This window comes from Rhinopithecus roxellana, chromosome 4, assembly GCF_007565055.1.
Source record: "Rhinopithecus roxellana isolate Shanxi Qingling chromosome 4, ASM756505v1, whole genome shotgun sequence".
Lineage (NCBI taxonomy): Eukaryota > Metazoa > Chordata > Mammalia > Primates > Cercopithecidae > Rhinopithecus > Rhinopithecus roxellana.
In genome coordinates this window covers 85,084,553-85,111,476 of record NC_044552.1, presented here as the reverse complement: position 1 = coordinate 85,111,476, position 26,924 = coordinate 85,084,553, and the positions used below count along the sequence as shown (strand labels likewise).

Here is a 26,924-nt window from a genome sequence, read left to right as displayed (position 1 = left end):
AAAGAGGGTAGATCTTGACTTCTAGAAACTGTCTGGAGACTTCAGCCTTTTAAAATTTTTGTAAATTAAGTTATTCTAGAGTCTCAGAAAGTTTTCCCTAATAACTAACATAAATTTACCTCTTTCCTTTAAAGTCACTTCATCTTGTTCTCTCTGGGATAATCAGAAGTGCAACAAATACAATGTTCTTAATGTTTATATCCCCCTCTCCCACATTTTTTTTGTTCCAGTTCTTTGAATTATTTTAGTGGCCTCACTATAAGCTAAATTTTGAATAATTTTAATAAAATATACATTTTAAAGTTATAAAGTAAAATATCAAAACAGTACAAATATGTATAAGGTAGGACACTAATTTATTTAATTAACCAATTACCTATGCTATAGTTTGGATATTTGACCCTCCAAATGTCATGTTGAAACGTGATCCCCAGTGTTAGAGGTGAGGCCTAATGGGAAGTGTTTGGGTCATGGGACAGGATTGCTCATGAATGGCTTGGTACTGTCCTTGAAGTAATGACTGAGTTCTGGCTCTACTAGTTCTCTTAAGAATTGGTTGTTAAGAAGAAAATGGCACTTATGTGTTGTTAAAAAGAAAATGGCACTTCATCTCTCGACATGTGATCTCAGCACATGCTGGCCCCACTTCACCTTCTGCCATGAGTGGAGACAGCCTGAGATTCTCACTAGAAGCAGATGCAGGCACCATGCTTTTTGTACGGCCTGCAGAACTGTGAGCCACATAAACCTACATTCTTTATGAATACCCAGCTTTGTGTATTCCTTTATTATAACACAAATAAACTAAGACACTTATTAATGAATTTTTAGGTTACTTTTTGTTTTGCTATTAAAATGATGCTGAAATGTATAGTCCTGTACATTTATTTTTAGGATAAGGAATTTAAGGCTAAATTTCTTGAGACTGAATTGTTGGGATATTTTGATTTGTGATTGACATCAAGATGCCTTCAAAATGATGGTACCAATTCTCACTAACAATGTATGGAAACACTTATTTCTCTCTCTCCTTGCTGATAAAAAGGAATGCTAATAATGATAAAAATAGTAGTAGTAAAAGCTAATGTTTACTGTTCACTATGTGACAGACATGGCTCTAAGCATGTTCATGTATTACCTGGGATATAATAAGTCTTCAATCTTTGCAAACACAGTAAGCAAAACAAAACCATCCCCCTCCTGTTTTAGACTCCTGGATTTCATGTCATTTTTAAGTCACAGAAGTTAAGTTATCTAGAATGATTTTGTCCAACCAAGATTATAAAAATATTCTTCTACATTTTATTTTGGCACACATATGCTTAGTTAATGAATTTATGTTTACTATTCAGAATAGTGTTTGCGGCAAAGGTAGCTAGCTGTCTACCACGGATATGTGCTTCCTTTCTAAGGTACAGCATTACCTCTGAGAAGTGGCTGCCCATTCAGAGGTCTCATTTCCCAGGACCCCTTGCTTCTGGGTGAGGTGAGGTAACTAATTCTAGTTAGTGAAGATGAATGGAAATGATGTATGCCACTTCCCAGTTGAGGGCAAGCACATATGGCTTATCACTTTCTCTTTTTCTATGTCAGTTGCAGTTTGGTACTAAGAATGCCCTTAGAAGCCATGCGCTGAAGATGGCAGTGCCTTTGTCAGCCCGGGTTCCTGAATGACTGCATAGAACAGAGTCTTTACCATATACGACAACCCCAAACAAAGAACACCTTTATTGAACTATTACAGAGGTAAGAAGTAAACTTCTATTTTACTTAGTTACTAGAATTTGGAGATTTGTATAATAACTAAGCATTACTCTAACTTATGCAATCATTAGCTTTAATGGAATTTTTGTTTGTCTCTGTGGTGAAGTAGAGAACGAATCTTACTTTTTATCCCATATGAAAGTCAATTTTCCCAATACCATCTAAATAAAAACTCTGTCATTCTCCAAATGTTTCCACGTACTTATTGAGAAGCCTATTTTGGGATTCTATTACATTTTATTGCCTATTCCTATATTAGTGTGACACTAATGTTATTCCTTTTCAAAGTAGTATCAATTATTGTAAACTTATTAATTTTTCCCAGGTGAATTTCAGAATAAATGAATCAAGTTAAACAACAAAATTCTGATACAGACCACATATTAAATTTACAGGTTAACATCTCCTTCTTTATTGTCTTCCTCATCTCATATTTACTGAGTGGTTTACTTTTATTGATTCTGCATCCATAATATGTTTCATATCTAATTTTCCCTTTCCATTTATCCTGTCTCCTCCTTAGTTCAGGCCTATGGTACTTCTCTCTTGGTCATCCCTACAATGTATGGCCTGGTTTTCACTCTCCTGTTTTTCCTTTCTCTAAACCACTTTGTATTCTACTACCACAGGAAAATGTTAAGATGATTAGATTGCCTCTGTGATTTTAAAAAGGTCTTCCCATATGTAGAACAAAGATCAAATTCTGCTACCTGGCATTCAAAGTGCTCTATAAAATGCTGCTGCTCTGCCTGGAAGGCCCTTCTCCCTTCTTTGCCTGGCTAACTTCTGCTTGCTTCTGGAACTCAGCACAGATATCAACCAGTCAAGGCCACTTGTGCCCAGAGGTCTGAGGTATGCTGCTGTCATAACACTTATTACCCATGATTATACTAGTAGTCTGTTTACTTGCTGGTTTTTTCAATTCCATACATTAAAAAAAACTACACAGATTGAAATGCAAAAAACAAAGCCGAAAAAAAAATGGCAACATATATGATGATGAACAAAAGATTAATATCTTTAATATATAAACTTAAAACACTAAGAAAACATGCTAGTAGAAAACTGGACAGAAGGCACATACACAAATTTACCCTAGGAAGAAATAACAATGACTAATTAATATATGGAAAGAAGTTCTTTACAATTTCTAGTTCTGAAATTTAAAACAGTAGAAAGGTACCATTTTATCCTATCAAACTGACAAAGTTTAAAAAAATGAACCGTCAATGTTGGTAAGGCAGAGAAAAAAAAGCTATTTGATGAAGATTTTCTGTAAGAATAAAGTGGTATGATATTTTTTGGGGGAGCAATTTGACATTATTTGCCAAAACCATTAACAATGTGAATGGATATTATTTCAGGAATTTAAACTCTAGGGATGTATGATAAAATTGTAGATGTTAACAAAAGTTTGCATCAGCATACTTATTAAACTATTGTTGTTTTCTCCTCCCAGCTCATACCTAACACTATTAGTAATAGTATAAAAAATGAGAACCAATCCAGATTTCTAATGAGGATGGATTAATAAAAAACAACATGGTATATCCCTTCCAGAGCATGGGCTGTGGTGCTCAGGTGCCTGAGTTCCAATCCTGGCTCTGCCGCTTAATAGCTGGGTTACCTGGTTAAGTGACTGCCTCAGTTTCTTTATCTGTAAAATGTAGATAATAAAGGCACCTATGTCATAGGGTTGTAAGAATTGAATAAGTTAACTGTGAAACATCTCAGTGCAATACTAACACACAATACATCTGAGCTAATTTATTGTTACTATTATTATTACCACAAATGTGATACAACCACAAAACATCATGTCTTAGAAGAATATTGTGAGATAAAATGTTTCCAAACAACATTATTTAAATAATTGATTACATAGCAGGATAGCAGGATTTCAGTTTTGCTCTCCAAAAAGATCATGTTTTTTTCTTTTCTTTTCTTTTCTTTTTTTTTTGAGATGGAGTTTCCCTCTTTTTGCCCAGGCTACAGTGCAATGGCGCAATCTCAGCTCACTGCAACCTCCACCTCCTGGATTCAAGTGATTCTCCTGCCTCAGTCTCCCCAGTAGATGGGATTACAGGCACCCGCCGTCATGCCCAGCTAATTTTTGTATTTTCAGTATAGACGGTGTTTCACCAAGTTGGTCAGGCTGGTCTTGAACTCCTGACCTCAAGTGATCCACTGGCCTTGGCCTCCTAATGTGCTGGGATTACAGGTGTGAGTCACTGCACCTGGCCAGATTATGTATTCTTATCATATATAGAAAAATACATAGTATAAATACATATATTTGCATATTAATGGTGATTATCTTTAGGTGGTAAGATATATATATATACATATATATATACATATATATGTATATATATATCCAAATGATCTTTAATAGCCATGTATTGCTTTTGTAATGAGAAAAAAGAGAACCATAGTTTATTTAAAAAAGAAGCTATGGCCTAGAAAGGTTAGTACATTGGCCAAGGTAATTTATTTAGTCAGTGGTGGGAAACAGAAGAGAAATGAGCAACATTTATTGAGTACCTCTGATGTATGAGGCTGTGCGGGATGCTCAGTACACAGACTCTATTTCATTGTTTCTCCATAATAGCCCTTCAAGGAGGCACAGAGGTTATGAATGTAAACTTCATGTGCAACAGCCCAGGTATTTCCAGTTCTGTCCTGTCTTAGTTGTGTGACCTTGGGTCTATTAATCTTGCTGAGTCTTGGAATCCTCACCTACAAATAGGGAATAGATCCCTTTTTTTCACAGGGCTATTGGGATGATTAAATGAGATAACACATACAAAGTCTTTAGTCTGCCTTAGTGTGCCTGGTATCATGTTAACTCTCAATCTAACAAAAAAATGTTTTATAGATATACCTTTCCCTTCACTTTTCTAGATCAGTAATTTGATACTAAAAAAGTTCAAGAATCTTATCCAAAGTCATTTAGCTGGCAAATGGAGCCAAAAATCAAACTAATTTCTGTTTCCAGAGCACTTATATATATATATATATATTTTTTTTTTTTCCCCATGTTTCTCTTTTGGTAGCTTTTATTTCATAGAAAGCCTAGTAAACAGGGATGTAGAAAGTCAAACAAAGGCTTACATGTGAAATTCCAAGAAGTAAAGTATTATCAAGACTACGGAATACAACTACATGCAAATGGTTGATATTCAGGTAAAATTTAGTGAAAATATTATAATTAACCTGTTTTTTATATTTCAGGTTGTCCCAATGGGACAGCAGATTGAGACAGGAGGTCAGCCTGCCTTATCAATGTGAACTCTTTTCTGCAGAAATTTATAATTTTTTAAGTGTCCCATATATATCATGTGCCAGATGTTTTATTGCCAACAGAGCAGCAAGATAAATCTGAAAGAATGGAAATGTTCTGGTTCCATTATGTTTGCTTATGTATACAGAAGGAACTTTCAAAAGAAACAGAGATGTAAAGTATGGAAGCATAAAGAACATTGAACTATGCCTAGTTTAATTATCTGTTCACCATTAACTAGCTTTGTCACCACTTATCTCTTAGAGCTGGTTTCCATACCTTTAAAATAGTTGGACTGAACTGGCAAGTGTCAAGGATCCTTTCTAACTTCGAATTTCTCAAATTCTAAGTGGTACATTTTTCGTTTTGGATACCGATTGAACGAGGAAGCATCAGAAGGAGTGTTTTGGATATGACTTTTCTCAAATTAAGTGTTAAGGCAATTTATTCATTCATTCATTAGTTCATTCAACAAATATTGGCTACTATAAGCCAAGCATGAGGCATAGAGTAGTGAATAAAACAGAACAGTTTTCTGCCCTCATGGAGCTTATGTTCTCCTGGGGTAGGCTGATGTTAAAGCAGTAAACAAATACAGAATATAATGTTACGTAGTGATAAAAACCCTGGGGAAATACAGAGCAGGATGAGGGTGGAGTCACAGAGGAGCAGGTGTTCTATTTTAAAGTGAAATTCCAAGAAGTAAAATATTATTAAGAATAGGGAATATAGCTAATTGCAAATGGTTGATATTCAGGTAAAATTTAGCAAACATCTTATAATTAACATGTTTTTAATATTTTAGTTTTTATTTTATTTTTGAGATGGAGTCTCTGTCACCCAGGCTGGAGTGCAATGGTATGATTTTGGCTCACTACAACCTCCACCTCTTGGGTTCAAGTGATTTTCCTGCCTCAGCTTCCCAAGTAACTGGGATTACAGGTGTGCACCACCACTCCTGGCTAATTTTGTATTTTTGGTAGAGATGAGGTTTCACCATGTTGGCCAGGCTGGTCTTGAACTCCTGACCTCAAGTGATCCACCCACCTTGGCCTCCCAAAGTGCTGGGATTATAGACATGAGCCACTGTGCTGGGCTGTTTTTAGTATTTTAGGTTGTCTCAATGGGAAAGCATCTCAGAGGAGCCAAGACCCAATGAAGTGAAGGGGTGACTGTGACCATTATCTAAGGAAAAAGTGTTCCAGGCAAAAAATATAAAGACCTTGAGGTGGAAGTGTGTTCAGCATGTTCAAGGGAAGGCAAGGAGATCAAGTTAGCTTGAGCGGAGTGAGGGAGGGCTCCAGTCAGATCATGACAGTTTTGGGAATAGCTTTAGATGTCCTTCTAAGTATTATATGACAGCAGTAAGGGAAGGGTTTTTGGCAGAGTGCAGGATCAGATGTATATTTTACAAGATCATTTTGGTTACCTTTGGGAATCCAATCAGGAGGGGGCTGGATACCAGAAAGGAAGCCAGATGTCGGAGAGAAAACTGGAAGGCCAGTTAAGAAGCCACTGCTGTGGCCTGGACAAAGGGTGAGAGCAGCTTTACAAGAGTTAGGTTAAAGTCAGGAGGACCTGTAAAGGAGCTGGATTTGGTGCATATTGTGAAGGTGGAGGGGCCAAGACTTGCTGAAGGACTGATTGTAGGATGTGAGACAAATGAGGGAGTCTAAGGCTGACTTCAGGGTTTTTGGTCTAAGCAATCAGGTGAATAAAGTGCCATTTACTGAGCTCGGGAAATACCACTGGGGATAGGTAAGAAAGGAGCACTATTTGAAGGGCAGAACTACCTGTTCTGTTACGGCCTTGTTAATTTTGAGATGCCTAGTAGGCATTTGGTAGATGGTGAATGGGGCTGGAGTCTGGGGGAGAGGTCAGGGATGCAGAGTCAGTCAGTAGATTTTTTTTTTTTTCTTGCTACAGGACGAATCCCTTGCAATATCAGTAACCTACTGAAACAAATTGCTTCAAAGTGTGATCACAAACATTTAATTTCAGATGTGGGTTACAGACTGAAGGAGGTAAGGAAGCTGTGTTTCTGTATTTATAAAACAGGAAAGAAGCGTTTGTCCCCTGAGACTAATCATGAATGAGTAGGAGGTACATTCTATTTAAGGCATACTCTAGTATCTTGGGTAAATTACCTAGGTGTAATTCCATTGGTTCTCAATAAATCGAAGAGATGAAAAGTCGTGTGTATTTTCTGATGTTTTAGAACATGGTTTAGGGCAATGATACAGTGGCTTTATATTATGCTCTTTTATATAGAAAGTTCAAGACAAACTTTTAGAAGCAGCAATTTTGCACATTGATATCCTCAGATGTTTAAAATTTTCCTCAGTATCTATTTTCACACATACCAAATGACAAAGCTGCAGTCAGTTCTGATTCCTAAACAGAACCCCATACCAATATTTGACTGCAGATTAAAAAAAAAAAAAAAAGATTTGGATTCCACCAACGAATAAACAAAGTTGAAACATCTGCTGGAAATCCCAACATCCTATGATGAAATTCCATGCTTGGATATCTTATTCAAGGTCATAGCTTGAATATTTAAACATCAACAGCCAAACAATGGCATTATGGGTTTAAATTTACAGAGCAAAACCACAATACCTAATTTATAATACTCCCTTTTTGCACTTACTCTAAGCAGTTAAATGATATGGACTCTGAAACTTAGCAGCCAGTTATGTTTAGTAGTGTTGGGATATGTAATTTTTCTTTGAGAAACTTGATACTTATTTTCAGATGACATACAGATTATGATTAATCGTCACCTACTGCTAAAAGTTTTTGAAAGGATATCTTCAGGAAGTTCTTTGAATAGACTGTGTTACTTGGATGTTACAATGGAGATGCCACTTGAGCTGAAATGTCACTCAGCAAAGGACATTTATGGATGGGAATTCATTCTAAGTATTATCTGGGAAAATTTAGAATTACCTGGTTCGCCTGGCTCTCTTAATCTTTTTCAATGCACAATTTCTTATTTTTGGAAATATGAAATGGATACAGTTTAGGCACTTGGCTAATCCTTAGGGATAAACACTGGGGTGTGAAAATAGACTTTTCCTCCTGTGAAGAATAAAAAGATAGCACTTTAAAGGAGTGAATTTGAGTAAATACAAGCCAAGAGTAAATATCTGACATTCATTATAATTTTGAAAATCTTGCTTGTTGCCATGTGTAGATCTATTCTATCTATCTATCTATCTATCTATCTATCTATCTATCTATCTATCTATCTATCTATCTGTATCTATCAATAATCTATCTGTATTTCAGTGGGATTATTAACCAAACTGGTCACATCATCTAACTCCCATCTTTATTTATAAAATCCTTGCCAAAATTTTCCCTCTCTGGCACTAGATTAGAGCAGTTTTTGGAATTTTCTAATTTCATATTTGCTTTTATGTATTGCTGTTTATGAATGCTGCAAAGTGTATTGCTGCTCTTATCTGTGCTTAAAAGAAAGAGTGTCCCAGAGAGGTTTGTACAAGATAATGCAATAAATTACTTCCAGAAACAGGATCAGAATTCATGGCAACCAACTCCTGAAGCTGCAGGTCAGGCGGTGAAACACATTGTCTTATAACAAGTCCTAAAGCTAGGAGGAAAAATCCTGCTTTGGACCCACTTTCTTTTCATTATCAATTCCTTTCCTACTGTCATGAGCTTTTTGAATAAGACATGCTCTGTTTAAAGGAGAACAAAAACAAGGTTTATTGAAAACATGTGATACTACAACTTAGGAATCCTTTATAAGGAGACTGGAGATGGCCTAATCGAGTTCAATACCATTCAGGAGCTGGATATTTTCCCATTAACTAAAAATGGAAGAGTATAAAGAAGGCATAATTCAAAAATAGTTTCAGATGTGCCCATTTTTTGACATTGTGACCAGTAAATACTCCAGAAAACCACAGAAACTTGATAAGAGATGGATTCTTAAATCACACGATGGCAAATGTCCTAAGGATTAGCTACAGTACTTTGATCTCCAAATTCGAAGCACAGATTTGGAGTCTGTGGTAGGGGCTAAAATCAAATATTTAAAACATTTTGCAAAAGGCAGAAGTAAAATAACTGAGAACAAGTATGGGTGTAGAGAAGCCTCCTGTAAATGAACCTACAATTCAAAGCATGTGTGCAAATTAAGCACTTTGTTAAAAATATAATCATGTTCCCATGACCATATTAAATAATTGAAGCAATTAGATTAAAAAATGCAGGCAAAAAATACCCTTTTGAGAAAACTTCTGATAACTGATGCAAAGGAGCTATTTTTCACCTTGCATTGCCTGAGTAATTGCCATTTTTCCCCCTCTATTTGCTCATGTTGACAGTGTTGTTTTTACTTTGTGTGTGTAGGGGTTATGATGGGGGGCCGGGGGATGACACTTCTCATGTGATTGTTTCCTAGCTTTCAGTTTTCTGAATTTTTTATTCATTCAATACACATTCATTGTGGCCAGAAACTTCTAGGACCTGGGTATATAATATTAAAGGGCATGGATGGGGCATGGCTGGTGTGGACCAGATAGATGCCTTCTGTCTGCACAAGGCTGAAAGGATGGTTTGCATAGAAGATGCTGAATCGAGTAACCACAATCATGAGTGATGAATGTTATGATAGAAGAAATCTAAGGAGCACCTTGCAGGGAGAATTAACCTAGTTAAGAGGCCAGGGAAGCCTTCCAGGAGAAACAAGTGAAGCCATAATTAACAACCAGTCTACAAGAAAGCTTCACAAGCCCTTCTAATTAAACCACATCCTTTAAGTACCGTACATACTATTCCTGAAATTATTTATTATATCTAAGGACTCCAGACTCAAAAAGTACCTGTCTTGGTTCCTGCTCCTTCCATTTACCTTTTAAAATAAAATGTATTCTTATTTAACATACACAGACTCTCAAATTCTAGGAATGCAGTATTGAAGATACTTTGAGGAAAAATAATAAACAAAAACATACAAAGACGGTCTGAGTTGATAATTTTTTCTGATTGTAGGTATCGATTCTAAGATTGATTAGAGGTTTCACTGAACACATCACTTTTATGATTCTGTTTGCTACCACTAAGAGTTATGGAGTATTGATTAAACACCAGGCATTAAGCTAAGCACTTTACATGTATCAGCTCATTGCATCTTCTTGGGCAATCCTTTTAAAAGGTACAACCAAAATTCTAAGTTTAAAATTAAGGAAATATATGAAGAGCAAATTAAGGCAAATAACAAAGCACCTTTTAGAACAGAGCTTTTCGTGAGTTGAAAATGCCATTCTATGTTACTTCAGCCTAGAACTGAGGAGGTGCACATGGAAATCCTATGGCCAATTGTCTTTGGCATTGTCCCTCTTTGCAATGACAAAAGTGCCTGGAGTGTGAGGAGATTCGGAACAACTGTACATCATATGAACCCATCAACCCTCCCAATATTGCTATACAAAAATAATACTAGTCAACATCTAAACTGTACTTCATCTGTGCCAGGCAATAATTCTTTTAATTTAGTTTTTGAATAGTTAACATATTTATATTTTAAACATCAAAATGACATAAAGAGGTAAATGCTGAGAAATCTTGCTCCTACCCCTGTTTCCATTCACATTGTCCCCATTCACTATCTTCAGTTAAACATTTTTATTCTCTTCTTTTTGTAAAAGTTGTTTCAATGTTTCTTTATACAAACACAAGCAATATAAATGTAAACTTTTATTTTTCTCCTTTCTTACACAAAAGTAGCACACTATATATGCAGTATTACATTTCATTTCATTTTTCTTTTATTTCATAATTTGGGATTCTTCTATAGCTGTGCAGAAAGATCTTCACTATATTTTATTGTTTGGACGTACCATATGTTTTTCAGCTATAGTGAACATTTACTATAAATTGATGAAATTATTAGAAAGCAGACTTCCCGGGTCAAAGAGTAAACGCTTAAGTAATTTTGGTAGATACTGACACTCTTTCATAAGGGTGATACCCCTTTGCACTCCTGTGGCATGTGAGTGCCTATTTCCTTGCAGTCTCATCAATAAAGTGTGTGGTCAAACTGCAGATTTTTGCCAATCTGATAGGTGAGAGAATGCTTTCATTTGTATTTCTTTTTTATGAGTGAGAGTGGGTATGTTTAAGAGGTGTATATGTATTTCTTATTCTGTGACCAGTCTGTTCACATCCATTTTATTTTCTGTTAGGTTGTTGGGTTTTTCTTGATTTCTAGAGCTCCTTATAATTTAAGGTGATTAGCTTCTATTTTTTGGTAAGAGTTGTAAATATTTTTCCACATTGTCTTTTGACTTTGCTGTTTAGTTTATCATACAGTATTCTTTGATTTTATGTATTCTATCAATATTTTCTTCTATGACTTTGGTATTTTTAGTTACAATTAGAAAATCTTTCCAGATTCCAAGGTTCCAAGAGAATTTACCAATTTCTGCTGCCCAGTATTTTACGGTCTTATTTAATTTAAATCTTTGATTTATTTGGAGTTTATCTTGGAATCTGGTAAGACAGATATGGACACAGCTTTTTTTTTTGTTTCCCAAATGAGTAATTAATTATTCCAGCATTTCTTACAACCAGAATGAGAATGAAGTTGAGATTCATATATTTGGTCACACAGGATTGTTTCTAACTTTGAGAAAATAATTTTTTTTGTTGGTTATGATGGAAGATCCAAGGGGAGACATTAGGCAGAGTTTTGGAGGTAGTTTTAGAGAATAGTTTTAAGAATAGGGCAATTTCCAAGAGGTGTTGAATTAAGTAAGGAGAACAAATGACTTATTTTTAGCTCACATGAGAACCATGAATATCAGACCCAACTCTATAAAGCACCATTGGGTCTTGGTGGCAATTTTGAATATTTTATTCCAACGGAGTAGTACTTTAAGGCTCTAACTAATGTCATTACATGTATCTTTTAGCAGGGAAGTATAATTAGTATTGGTCTCAGTAAAGTTTGCTTGAATAAGGACTTTCTAAAAATTAAAGTTAGATTTAAATAATGGTCCTTCAGGAATTTGTACCGCATTGGCTTTTTACATTAATTGGTCTCTTTACACTTCATCTATGTAAACATAATACTTACATTCATTTATCACAGTATGAAGAACTGCTCCTTAATAGGCAATACTTTCATTTGTTTCTTGACCCAAGTGGTAAAATATAAATTTCAGCAACTTCTGCTTATCAAAATAATTTCCATAGAAAAACAGAAAAAGCAGAAACATGAGTTCTACGAAAATAAAATGTCATTTAAGACAGCATGGTGTAATTTAATACCATGCAACATTCTAGGCATTTCAACATTTTATTTTATGATTTATTTTTAAACTTTTATTTCAGGTTCTGTGGTACCTGTGCAGGTTTGTTATATAGGTGAATTGTATAACATGGGGGTTTGATGTACAGATTATTTCATCACCCAGGTAAAAAGCATAGTACCTGACAGGTAGTTTTTTATGATCTCCCTCCTCCCACTTTCCATCCTCAAGCAGGCTCCTATGTCTGTTGTTCTCTTCTTTGTGACCATATAACTCAATGTTTAGCTCCCACTTATAAGTGAGAACATGTGTATTTGGTTTGCCTCCAGCCTCATCCATGTTGTTGCAAAAGACATGATCTTGTTCTTTTTTATGGCTGTGTAGTATTTATGTTGTATGTGTACCACATTTTCTTTATCCAGTCCACCATCAATGGGCATGTAGGCTGATTTCATGTCTTTGTTATTGTGAATAGTGCTGTGATGAATATATGAGTGCATATGTCTTTATGGTAGAATGAGTTATATTCCTTTGAGAATAAACCCAATAGTGAGATTACTGGGTCAAATGGTACTTCTGTTTTGAGTTCTTTGAGAAATTGACAAATGGCTTTCTCCAATGGCTGAACTAATTTACATTCCCACCAGCAGTATATAAGCATTCCTTTTTCTCTGTAACCTTGCCAGCATCTGTTATTTTTTGACTTTTTAGTAATAGCCATTCTGACTTTTGTGAGATGGTATCTTATTGTGGTTTTGATTTGCATTTCTCTAATGATTAGTAATGTTGACCATTTTTTCATATGCTTGTAGACCACGTGTATGTCTTCTTTTAAAAGTGTCCATTCAAGGCCTTTGCCCACTTTTTAATGGGGTTGTTTGTTTTTTTGCTTGTAAATTTGTTTAAATTCCTTACAGATTCTGGCTAATAGACCTTGTCAGATGCATCATTTGCAAATATTTTTTCCTATTCTGTAGGTTGTCTGTTCACTCTGTTGATAGTTTCTTTTGCTGCGCAGAAGCTGTTTAGTTTAATTAGATCCCTTGAGTTTAATTGACAAAATTAGTCAATTTTTCTTGTTGTTGCAATTGCTTTTGTCTTTGTCATAAAATCTTTGCCAGGTCCTATGTCCAGGGTGGTACTTCCCAGGTCATCTTCCAGGGTTTTTATAGTTTTGGGTTTTATATTTAAGCCTTTAACCCATCTTGAGTTGATTTTTGCATATGGTGTCAGCAAGGGGTCCAATTTCAATCTTCTGCATATGGCTAGCCAGTTATCCCAGCACCATTTGTGGAATAGGAATTCCTTTTCCCATTGCTTGTTTTTGTTAGGTTTGTTGAAGATCAAATGGTTTGTTTGTGGCATTATTTCTGGGCTATCTCTTCTGTTTCATTGGTCTAAGTGTTTCGTACCAGTACCATGCCGTTGTGGTTACTGTAGCCTTGTAATATAGATTGAAGTCACATAATGTGATACCTCTGGCTTTGTTGTTTTGGCTTAGAATTGCCTTGGTTATTCAGCCTCTTTTTTTGTTCCATACGAATTTTTAAGTAGTTTTTTCCTAATTCTGTGAAGAATTGGTAGTTTGATAGGAAGAGCACTGAATCTAAATTGCTTTGGGCAATATGGTCATTTTAACAATATTGCTTCTTTCTATCCATGAGCATGGAATGTTTTTCCTTTTGTTTATATCATCTCTGATTACCTTGAGCAGTGTTTTGTAATGCTTGTTGTAGAGATCTTTCACCTACCTGGTTAGCTGTATTTCTATGTATTTTATTCTTTTTATTTATTTTTATTTTTATTTATTTATTTATTATTTTACTTTAAGTTCTAGGGTACATGTGCATGACGTGCAGGTTTGTTGCATATGTATACATGTGCCATGCTGGTGTGCTGCACTCGTTAACTCATCATTTACATTAGGGATATCTCCTAATGCTATCCCTCCTCCCTCCCCGCCGGTGAATGATGTTCCCCACCTTGTGTCCAAGTGATCTCATTGTTCAATTCCCACCTGTGAGTGAGAACATGTGGTGTTTGGTTTTCTGTCCTTGCAATAGTTTGCTGAGAATGATGGTTTCCAGCTTCATCCATGTCCCTACCAAGGACATAAACTCATCCTTTTTTATGGCCGCATAGTATTCCATGGTGTATATGTGCCACATTTTCTTAATCCAGTCTATCATTGATGGACATTTGGGTTGGTTCCAAGTCTTTGCTATTGTGAATAGTGCCACAATAAACATACATGTGCATGTGACTTTATAGCAGCATGATTTATAATCCTTTGGATATATACCCAGTAATGAGATGGCTGGGTCAAATGGTATTTCTAGTTCTAGATCTTTGAGGAATTGGCACACTGTCTTCCACAATGGTTGAACTAGTTTACAGTCCCACCAACTGTGTAAAAATGTTCCTATTTCTCCATATCCTCTCCAGCACCTGTTGTTTCCTGATTTTTTAATGGTCGCCATTCTAACTGGTGTGTATTTTATTCTTTTTGTGGCTGCTGTGCATGGGATGGCATTCTTTTTTTTATTGCACATCACTCTTTCATTATACTGATCTGGAAAAAGGATTTAGTACAGTTATGCTCAAATGAACACTAGATCCATGTGGCAGGGCCAAGCAACTAGAACATGATTCAGAAATCAGTGGAAGATACACTTGTACAGGACCAAGAGGCATTTCACTGCCACAAAACAAGGAAGGGAGGGATTCTAAAACACACAGCAGGAAGCACTCCTGCCCTTCAGAGGTCAAGGAGCTTATCCCATATTGGTATGAGGAATGGCTTATTTTCTGATGACCACATGTGGGACTATTTCAACCGCCACAAGAAACCCTTAGAAGGGTTATTGTTTTGTATTACTTATATACACTAAACTTTTTTTTTTTTTTTTTAAATAAAAGTAAATGTAACACATAAACTAAATTCAGGATTGATCCCAACCTTCTAGAGCCAGTTCCTCTGGGGTCACGGAGGAAACAGTTGTCATATCACCATGCAGGTTACATTCATCTTCCACTGGGATGACTAGAGTTCCCAGGCAGTGGCCTGACTACAGAAGAGCACAGGACTAGCTCCTGGGGGCAGACAGGCTCTCTTGCTTCTCCTCATTGGTCATGGCTTAGCATGCTTCCTTCTTCCAAGTTCTTAGTAAACAAAGCACTCGCAAAAACCCAAGTCACTACCTTTGAACTCTCTTGGATAAGGGGGCCTTTTCCACAGCTTAGACTGAGAACCTGTGCCCTAGAAGTGCTATTCTGACTTGAATGTACGAAGGGAGTGGGTACAGAAGACAAAATGGCTAAAATGAAAATGGGAGCCATCGGTTCCCATCTGCAGCTGCAGCTCAAGATGTCTACAGATGTGGTCAGTGTGACGTGCAGGAGGGAGGGGCAGATGGATGCGATGGGCAGGGAGGTTGCTCCTGGGGACTGTAGCCTGTTTGCTGGCCTTCACTTCTTGGCTTTGCCCTGGGCAGCCACAGCTTCCATGGCTTTGTGCATGGCCTCTTCATCCCCCAGGAACTGCATGGGCTTGATGGGCTTCAAGTTCTTGTCTAATTCATAGACAATGGGAATGCCAGTTGGCAGGTTCAGCTCCATAATAATCTCTTCAGAGAGACCCTCCAGATGCTTGACAATGCCCCAGAGGCTGTTGCCATGGGCTGCAATCAGTACCCATTTCCCCTCCTTGATCTGGGGAACTATTTCTTCATTGCAGAAGGGCAGAGCTCTGGCAATAGTGTCCTTCAGACTCTCATAGGAGGGTAGGTGATTTTTTGTGAGGTCTACACACCTGTGATTCTTACTGATGTTGCTGTAGAAAGGATGGTTGGGCTCCGTCGGAGGTGTGGGACATCATAGGAGCGGCTGCAGATCTTCACCTGGGCCTCACCATGCTTTGCAGCAGTTTCTGCTTTATTGAGACTGGTTAGAGCCCCACAGTGCCACTCATTGAGGCGCCAAGTCCTCACTACTGGCAGCCACATCTGATCAATGGCATCTAGCACTGTCCAGAGGATCCGGATCACACTCTTCTGCACTGGGGTGAAGCAGATGTCAAACTCATAGCCATCATCTGACAGTGCCTGCTTTGCCTCCTCATGGCCCGCCGGGCTCAGGTCAGCGTCATACCGGCTGCTGAAGTGGTTCTTCAGGTTCCAAGCACTCTCACTGTGCCGGATCTGCACCGGTTTGTAGGTGGCCATGGCGGCAGGCTTGGGGGACAGCATTCTTGATTTGGCTGTCAGCTTGGATGTTGTTGGTGCATAGGGATTCTACTGATTTTTGTACATTGACATTGTATCCTGAAGCTTTGCTGAAGTTGTATATCAAACCAAGGAGTTTTGGGGCAGAGATTATGGGGTTTTCTAGGCATAGAATCATACTGACTGGAATCAGGGATAGTTTGACTTCCTGTCTATTCAGATGGCTTTTATATCTTTCTCTTGCCTGATTGCTCTGGCTAGGACTTCCAGTACTATGTTGAAAAGGACTGGTGACAGAGGACATCCTTGTTTTGTTCTGGTGTTTAATAAGAATGCTTCCAGCTTTTGCCCATTCAATATGATGTTGGCTGTGGGTTTCTCATAGATGGCTCTTATTATTTTGAAGTATGTTCCTTCAGTGCCTAGTTTGTTGAGGGTTTTTAACATGAAGGGATGTTGAATGTTATCAAAAGCCTTTTCTGCATCTATTGAGATGATCATGTGGTTTTTGCTTTTAATTCTGTTTATGTGATGAATCACATTTATTCATTTGTGTATGTTGAACCAACCTTGTGTCCCAGGGAGGAAGCCTCCTTGATAGTGGTGGATTAGCTTTTTGATGTGCTGCTGGATTCATTTCACGAGTATTTCATTGAGAATTTTTGCATCTATGTTCATCAAGGATTTGGCCTGAAGTTTTGTTTTTTTTGTTGTTGCTGTGTCCCTGCCAGGTTTTGGTATTAGGATGATGCTGGTTTCATAGAATGAGTTAGGGAGGAGTCCCTCCTCCTCTGTTTTTTGGAATAGTTTCAGTAGGAATGGTACCAACTCTTCTTTATACTTCTTGTAATATTCAACTGTGAATCCCTCTGGTCCCGGGCTTTTTCTGGTTGGTAGGCTTTTTATTACTGATTCAATTTTGGAACTCATTATTGGTCTCTGTCCAGGATTCAATTTCTTCCTGGTTCAATCTTGGAAGGTTGTATGTTTCAAGGAATTTATCCATTTCTTCTAGGTTTTCTAGCTTTGTGTGCATTAGAGGTGTTTTTAGCAGTCTCTGAGGGTTTTTAAAATTTCTGTAGGGTAGGTGGTAACATCCCTTTGTCATTTCTGATTGTGTTTATTTTGACCTTCTCTCTTTTTTTACTTATTAGTCTAGCTAGCATTTTATCTATCTTATTTATTCTTTCAAAGAACCAAGTCCTGGATTCATTGATCTTCTGTATTTTTTTTTTTTTAATCTCAATTTTTTCAGTTTAGCTCTGATTTTGATTTCTTGTGTTTTACTAGCTTTGGGGTCGATTTGCTCTTGTTTCTCTATTTCCTCTAGGTGTGATGTTCAGTTGTTAACTTAAGAGCTTTCTAACTTTTTGATGTAGGCATTCAGCGCTATAAATTTCCCTCTTGATATTGCTTTAGCTGTGTCCCAGAGATTCCGGTATGTAGTATCTTTGTTCTAATTAGTTTCAAATAATTTCTGGATTTCTGCCTTAATTTCATTGTTTACCCAAAAGTCATTCAGGAGCAGGTTAATTTGCATTAATTTCTATTTTTATTGCAGTGTAACACTGTAGTCTGGGAGTGTGGTTGGTATGATTTTTTTTTATTTGCTAAGGATTGTTTTATGGCTGATAGGTCAATTTTAGATTAGGGGCCATGTGCAGATGAGAAGAATATATATACTCTTGTTTTTGGGTGGAGATTTCTGTAGATGTCTATTTGGTCAAGTGTCAAATTCAGGTCCTGAATTTCTTTGTTAGTTTTCTGCCTCAGTGACCTGTCTAATACTGTCAGTGGGGTGTTAAAGTCTCCCACTATTATTGTGTGGTTTTCTAAATCTCTTTGTGGGTCTCTAAAAACTTGCTCTATGAATTTGGGTGCTCCTGTTTTGGATGCATATCTATTTAGGATAGTTAAGTCTGACCTTTGAGGTGAACCCTTTACCATTATGTAATGCCTTTCTTTATCTTTTTTGATTTTTATTGGTTTAAAGTCTGTTTTGTTTGAACTTAAAATAGCAACTCCTGCTTTTTTCTGTTTTCCATTTGGTTGGTAGATTTTTCTCCATCCCTTTAGTTTGATCCTGTGTGTGTCATAGAATGTGAAATGGGTCTCTTCAAGATAGCATACGGGTGGGTCTTGCTTCTTTGTCCAACTTGCCACTCTGTGCCTTTTAATTGGGCATTTAGCCCATTTCCATTTAAGGTTAATATTGATATGTATGGATTTGAAGGACCAAATCCTGTTTTGTGTTGTTAGTTGGTTATTATGCAGATTTGTTTCTGTGGCTGCTTTTTGGCATCAATGGTGTATGTACTTAAGCATGTTTTTGTAGTGGCCAGTAGTAATCTTTCCTTTCCATATTTAACACTCCCTTTAGGACCTCTTATAAGGCAGGTCTGATGGTAATGAATTCCCTTAGCATTTGCTTGCCTGAAAAGAATCTTATTTCTCCTTCACTTATGAAGCTTAATTTGGCTGGATATGAAATTCTTGTTTGGAATTTCTTCTCTTTAATAATGCTGAATATAGGCTCTCAATCTCTGCCGGCTTATAGTTTCTGCTGAAAGGTGTGCTGTTAGCCTGATGGGGTTTCCTTGGGAGGTGGCCTACCCCTTCTCTTTAGCTGCTGTTAACATTTTTTGTTTCATTTTGACCTTAGAGAATCTGACAAGTATCTGTCTTGGGGATGGTTGTCTGTGTAGTATCTCACAAGGGTTCTCTGCATTTTCTGAATTTGAACATTGGCCTCTCTAGTGAAGTTGGGGGAATTTTCTTTTATTTTTTTTCTGTCGCCCAGGCTGGAGTGCAGTGGTCGGATCTCAGCTCACTGCAAGCTCCCTCTCCCAGGTTTACACCATTCTCCTGCCTCAGCCTCCGGAGTAGTTGGGACTACAGGCGTCCGCCACCTCGCCCGGCTAGTTTTTGTATTTTTTTTAGTAGAGACGGGGTTTCACCGTGTTAGCCAGGATGGTCTCCATCTCCTGACCTCGTGATCCGCCCCTCTCGGCCTCCCAAAGTGCTGGGATTACAGGCTTGAGCCACCGCGCCCGGCCAAGGGGAAGTTTTCATGAATGATACCCTGAAACATGTTTTCCAAGTTGCTTGCTTTCTCTCCCTCTCTTTCAGGGACATCTGTGAGTCATAGATTTGGTGTCTTTACATAATCCCATACTTTGGAGATTTTGTTCATCCTTCTTTAATCTTTTCTTCTTTATTTTTGTCTGACTGAGTTATTTCAGAGAAGTGATATTCAAGATTCTGAGATATTTCAGAGAAGTGATATTCTGAGATTCTTTCCTCAGCTTGATCGATTCTGCTGTTACATTTGTGATTGTATTATGGAATTCTTGAAGTGAGTTTTTCAGCTCTATCAGATCAGTCCCTTTCTTTCTTAAAGTGGCCATTTCATCTTTCATCTCCTGTATCACTTTGTTGTATTCCTTAGAATCCCTGGATTAGGTTTTCACTGTCTCTTGAATCTCAATGATCTCTGTTCCTATCCATATTCTGATTTCTGTTTTTGTCATTTCAGCCTGGTTAAGAACCATTGCTGTGGAACTACTGCAGTTATTTGGAGGTAAGAAAGCACTCTGACTTTTGAGTTGCCAGAGCTCTTGCACTGGTTCTTTATCATCTGTGTGGGCTGATTTGCCTTCAGTCTTTGAAACTGCTGTCCTTTGGATGGGTTTTTCTGCTTTTAGCTTCTTTAATGCCCTGGAAGGTTTGAGTCTCATATAAGGTGGTTCAGTTGACTGGCTTCATTTCTGGAAGAATTTAGGGAGCAAGGCTCAGCTCAGAACTTTTGGGCTGCATGCTGTAACTTTGGGAGGCTGTTACTGGATCCCTGACTTTGTTCTCTGGCCCCTTGAAGTTAGGAACCTGCTACATTGGAGGGGCTGAGGCGTTCCTGGACCTCTGGCCACAACAGTCTGATGGGTGGTGCCAGCCAAAGCACTTTGTTGGGGTGGTGGCAGCAGGATCTGTGCTCATTTGTAAGTGTCAAGAGCAGTGCCAAGAGCAAGTGGCAGTGTGGTGGGGTGAATGCTCATCAACTGGGGCGGAGTGCTGGTGGTCATGGGGCTGCCGGCTTCCATGTGCACACTCATGGTGGTAGCAGTGTCAGCATGGGGGCAGGCTACTGGTGAGCTTGGGGCTGCCAGCTTCCATGTATATGTTCACACTGACAGCAGTGGCAGCGTGGGGCAGGGGGTGGGGCTGCTGACCTCCATGCACGTGCTCACACTGGCATTTCTATATTTTAAAAGGAAACAGTTTGGCAGTTTCTGATAAAGATAAATCAGCACCATATGACCCTAGAGAAATAAAAACTTACGTTCATACACAAACCTACACATGAATGTACATAGCTGCCTTATTTGTAATAGCAGAAGCTAGAAGCAGCCCAAATGACCTGTGTTAGGTAAATGAACATACAAATTGTGTTACATCTAGATCATGGAATTCTATTAAGCAATAAACAGGAATGCACTATTGATGCACTTGGATGGATCTCAAGAGCATCATACGGTGTAAGAAAAAGCCAATTTCAAAATATTACTACTTTACAATTTCATTTATACAACATTATAAAAATGACAAAATTATAGTGAAACAGAAGAGATATAGCGGTTCCCAGGGGTTAGGATTGAAGAGAGGGAGTACTTGTATAGAAGTAATACAAAGTATATCATTCCAGGCTTATTTAGGGTGATGGAAAAGTTCTGTATTTTGACTGTGGCGGTGCTTAAATGCATATATACATGCGAGAAAATTTAATAGGAGTGTATATAAAAATTGAATGCATGTAAAAACTGGTGAAATTCAAATAAGGGCTATAGTTAATAGTATGTATTCATATCCTGGTTTTGAAAATTGCATTATACGTAGGTAAAATATTTTGGGGAAAGTTAGGTAAAGAGTGAATTTGAACATGGAAATTCTGTACTATTTTTGCAACTTTTAAGTAAGTCTACAGTTATTCCAAAATAAAAAATTGAATATCTTTTATAATAGTTACATCTATTTTCTTTCCTTTCCTTTCCCTCCCTCCCTCCCTCCCTCCCTTCCTTTCTTCTTTCCTTTCTCCCTCCCTCCCTCCCTCCTTCCCTCCCTCCCTCTCTTCCTTCCTTCCTTCCTTCCTTCCTTCCTTCCTTCCTTCCTTCCTTCCTTCCTTCCTTCCTTCCTTCCTTCCTTCCCTCCTTCCTTCCTTCCTTCTTTCCTCTCTCTCTTTCTCTATCTCTCTTTCTTTCTCTCTCTCTCTCTCTCTGTCTGTCTTACTCTGTTGCCCAGGTTATAGTACAGTGGTGCAATCAGAGCTCACTGCAGCCTTGAACTCCTGGGCTGAACTGAACAAGTTACCTTCCCCTATCAGCCTCCTGAGTAGCTGAGACTACCAGCATGTTCCACCACACCCAGCTATTACTTTTTTTTTTTTTTTTTTTGTAGAGATAGGGTCTCATTATGTTGCCCAGGTTGATGATTTTGAACTCCTGGGCTCAAGTGATCCTCCTACCTTGGTCTCCCTTTAAAGTGCTGGGATTACAGGCACGAGCCACTGTGCCTGGTCTGTTTTCTTTTAGACTTTAGACAATGGTCCCTAGAAGGAGGGAGATTTGGGGACAGGAATCTAATCATATCACATGGCTTATTAATTTTCAAGTGGAACCCCTTTACTTATGTTTCAAAGTGAGGAAAATAAGAAGTTCTTTGCCAGTTCTGGCCAGTGGAATTAGAATAATTGCTTTCATGGCATCAGACACCACCCAGTACATGCTGAAAATATGGATCTTGAAAAGACAATTGCTAATCTATGTAATACGGTTTTCCACTGATCTGTTAATAAATTCATTTTTCCTGCTCCTTATTTTTCTACAAGTAGATTAAACGGATTATACTATAATTAAATTGGACTCAACAAGAGGCAGTGCTTTAGAGCAATGAACTATTGGGAGGCCAGCATGGTATTCCTAGCTTTACTGCTGATTTATGGGCTAAGGACAAAGCACCCCCATTTCACAGTGCCTTGACTTTTCCGTCTATAGAGTGAGGTAAACAATGTCTCAGAGGGATGTGGTGCCGCTTTATAAGCTCTATATTCTAATTGAGCTCCAAATTCCTTTATAGAAAGGTGCTCTTTGAAGAATTAAAGATATATTTGTATTGTTGTTGTGACTCAATAGAAATGAAGCTTTAAAATCTAATTTTAAAAGTCTCCTCCTGCACAGTACATTATCCACGTTCTTAAACACTGCAATCAACTATGCACCGAGTTGCTCTGTGATATTTATTAAAAATAAAGAAGGCACCACAAAGACAAACTGTAGAACATTTTCAAAGCCATGTGCAGGGGTTTAACTGCAGGACTTCCACTGAAGTTAATGGGACTCATACTGGCAAATTGCAGGCACCACTTTGAAAATTTACCCCATAGTGACAGTTTAATGCTTCTTATTGATCATACAGCTTCAGATAATATCTCAAGGCAAAAAGGGACAATTTCTCAAAAGAAATAAACAATCTTTAATGAAATAATTCTGCACTGCAATCATCATAACTAAGAGTATGGAATAGAGTCCTTTGGCAAGGGGGCTCTTAGGAAATGCTTACTGGTGATACCACTGGGCTGTAAAACAGTTTCCATCACATTCTAATTCCAGTTCCTCATAGAAAAATAACACTTTTTAAAAAAAAATGTAAAATTTTATGTTTTAAGGGTAGAAATATAGAAACAGAAAATTCAGAGGATTATTTCCTTATAAACTTACATTTATATTTTTCAGAATGGGTAATAATTTGTATATTGCTGATATGAGGTTCCAACAGTCATAGATGACTAAAAAACCCAGGGCATTAAACAGCCATACTTTTTGTTGCCTGATTAATGTTGCTGTTCATAACCGGAATAGTATTCATATTAGGCCTGCCAGGAACCTGTTGGACCTTTGCCTGGTGGCCTGTCTTTAGAAGGAACCTTGATTCAGGGTAGCAGAGCCTACATGGCCTTCAGCTGTGACCCCTGCCTGTCTCCTCTATCACCTTCTGCCGTTCTCCCCACTGCTCATTGAGCTCCAGCCACAAGACCTTATGTCTCCACCTTGAACAACCGAAGCTCAACAAGTGTTAATAATCCTTGCAATTACTATTCCCTGGCCTGGAAAGATCTGTGTCTAAACCTTCTCATGGCTGTCTTCTTCTTAATATTCAGGTCAACTCAAGTGTCAACTACTTAGAAAGACTTTCTCAGACCACCCAAGCTAAGGTAGCCTCTACTCTTTCTGTTTTATTTTCTTCATTGTGCTTATCTGTAGCTGACATTATCTTGTTTTTCAAAAACATATTTGTGTATTGTTTTTCTTTGTCCACACGAATATGATCTCTATAAGAAGGAAGACCTTGTCCATTTGGTGCCATACAGGCTCTCCAGCATCCATAAGCATGCCTGGACATGGCAGAAATTGTATAAATGTTCGGCGGATGACTCAAACATAATTTGAAAACCTGGGGGTAATCCTTTGCTTCTTTGTTTCATACAATCACTCATGATATTCCATAGCCTTCTTTCTAGGACTACTTCAATTTCCATCACCTTTGCTTTGTAACACCATAATTATAGTATAGTTCCTTTCAGTTTTGCCATTCTCTAAGGGCACAGGAGAGTCTATTCTTACAGTCAGGGACCATGTTTTAGTTGCTTTTGTATCCTTTATACCTAAGATTGTGTTTGGCACATAATAAATACTTTGTCTGTGAATGAATTTTCTTATGTAACATGTGATAGTACAGAATGTTAATACAGTATATCATAGTGCTCTACTAAAGTTTATAGAAAGAGTGCGAAATAATCCTTAGTTATTCATTCTCCTCTTTGGAAATAAATTTTCTTCATGTGGTCCAATCGTATCAGCTAATCAAGCTACCTGGTAAGTTCAACTTTCAAGTTTGTGTACCAGGTCAACAATTACCTAAATTACCAATAGTTTATTAATGTTAAAAAACATTTGAAGGTATTCCTGCGAGTGATGCTACTTACTCTCGAGATGTCTCCAATTTGGAAATACCCAGGGAGCCTCATGATAACATCAACTCAAGAGCATGCAAGTTTGATGCAGGCCAAGTCAGTCTATTTTAGGTCCTAATTTCCCCTTCAGGTTAGAGAGCAGCAATAGGTAACATAATTTAGTTAATATAATTAAGGCTGATACTGCATTTAATGTTCTATAAAGTCTGGCTTTTCTTTAAAGATTTTGAATTACTAATGATAAGCATAATAGTATCATGTTCTTTTGTTTACAAGTTGATGACAATAGATAAGGCTCAATTAAATTTAATTTTAAAATGCTAATAAACAGTAAAGACAATTTTCCAGTTGGGTATGTATACTTTTCTAGAGTGAAATAAAGAGAAATAAATCCAGGTTCTTTCACCTATCATTTTTTTTTTTAACTTTGGGCATATTTCTTAAGTCTTGTCTTACTTCCTCGTCTATAAAATGGGACATTATAAAGGACAGGCATGGTGTCTCACACCTGTAATACCAGCACTTTGGGAGGCTGAGGCAGGTGGGTCACTTGAGGCCAGGAGTTCAAGACCAGCCTGGCCAACACAGTGAAATCCTATTTCTACTAAAAATGCAAAAATTAGCTGGGTATGGTGGTGTGTGCCTGTAGTCCCAGCTACTCGGGAGGCTGGGGCATGAGAATGGCTTGAACTCAGGAGGTGGAGGTTGCAGTGAGCTGAGACTGTGCCACTGGACTCCAGCCTGGGTGATAGAGGGAAACTCTGTCTCAAAAATACAATACAATACAATACAATACAATACAATACAATACAATACAATACAATACATAGGGACATTACAAAACTTACGTAGAATTAAATAAGACCATATTTATAAAGCGCTTAGAGTAGTACCTAATATATAGTAGTTCTCAGTAAATATCAGCTATTATTAACTAGAGGGATTAAAATTGTTTTAATGTTTTTGTGATCAGTCAATCCAACAGGTTTTAATTATCCTCAGATGGTCCAGTTAATCACATGGAAGGAATCTATGTGCACTGAGGGAGTTTGAACACTTAGAAGTAAAAAGTCACAGAAGAGCATATGACTAACAGAAAATAAGTGAAATAATATAATTTCTACTAAAGGGGAAAAGGGAGTAGAAGGTATAGAAAATAATGTCACTCAAGAGTAAGTCTCTTGGAACAAAAGATAGAGAAGACAGAAACAGAAAAATGCTGTCTCAAATCAATTTAGAACACAGTTGCAGTTTTGGGAGTCTGTGATCTAACTTTTGAACACATTAGCAACTTAAGTTGCCTTTTAATAAGATGAAATCACAGGTATATTAGAGTAGCCTCAGCCATCTGGTTGATTTTAATAAAGGCTTCAATTTTATTTTATCCACGTAGGATAAAATAAAATTTTATTTTATGCCTCTTTTGTCCTCTTGTGGAAATAATTACACTGAAAATAAACTGTTAAAATAACAATAAGAAACCAACTTACACTTAGCATCAAATACAGATCCAAGACTAATAACAGGCTGGTATTTTCTCACTGAGACTCCCTGCAAGACTGAAAAATATGGCCCTGTTATATCTGCCTTTGGAAAGCGTCACCAAGGAATCTAAAAAAAAACCACTGTGAGAAGTAATTTGTTGGCTTCCTGACACATCAGGCTCATTATTGGTGATCCGAATTTCAGCCTTTGGTCTATCTGCAATTTTTGGGTAGGTCAGTAATGAAAGCTAGAAAAAAGAATGACTATGAAATCAGTCTTAGAGGTTATTCACAAATTCTTTATCCAGTGTTATCGGGTGAGTGTTTTGTGTTTTCACATAGAGAAATCATAAAGCAGCCTGTCCAGGTAAATGAAGGGCAGCTTGGGTGGTCATCCCAAAACACATTTGACTGTCCAAATCAGCAATGCAGCAATTAGTGCTCATAGCTCTAGACAAGTTATTATGACAGAAGAGTCTTAGAGGAGACATAAAAATTGAACAGATAGATATGAGGAAGAATTTTATATTCGAGATAAGATTTTACCAATTTTCAAAGCAAATGCTTAAAACCAAGCAGAGATAAATCAATATACAGTAGTAATGAAAGAAAGTACCTAATTAAAAAGAGTTAAATAGATTTGTTTCTTCCCTTATGTTACAATTGTTTAAAATACGTTTTCCAAACACAAATACGTAATGATTTTATGATTTGTGAAATCAATGAACTTTTGAAATGCTCTTGGTTTTGGTTAGGGTGCAGGGGTAAGGAAGGTGGGCAGTTCAGAAGGGGACATGCTAAAATCTTTAGGAATTAGTCCATAAAACTTCTATCAATTGGGCCTTTGTCAAAAGGGTGCAATAC

General features: G+C 37.5%; 1 protein-coding gene and 1 pseudogene across 2 annotated transcripts in view; both read right to left on the bottom strand.

Annotated features, from left to right (window-relative positions):
- The window catches only part of KCNQ5 (potassium voltage-gated channel subfamily Q member 5), a 609,909-nt gene that overhangs the window by 140,111 nt on the left and 442,874 nt on the right, over window positions 1-26,924 (bottom strand). The gene's annotated exons all lie outside the window — the stretch shown is intronic.
- LOC104669263 lies at window positions 15,802-16,556 on the bottom strand (annotated as a pseudogene).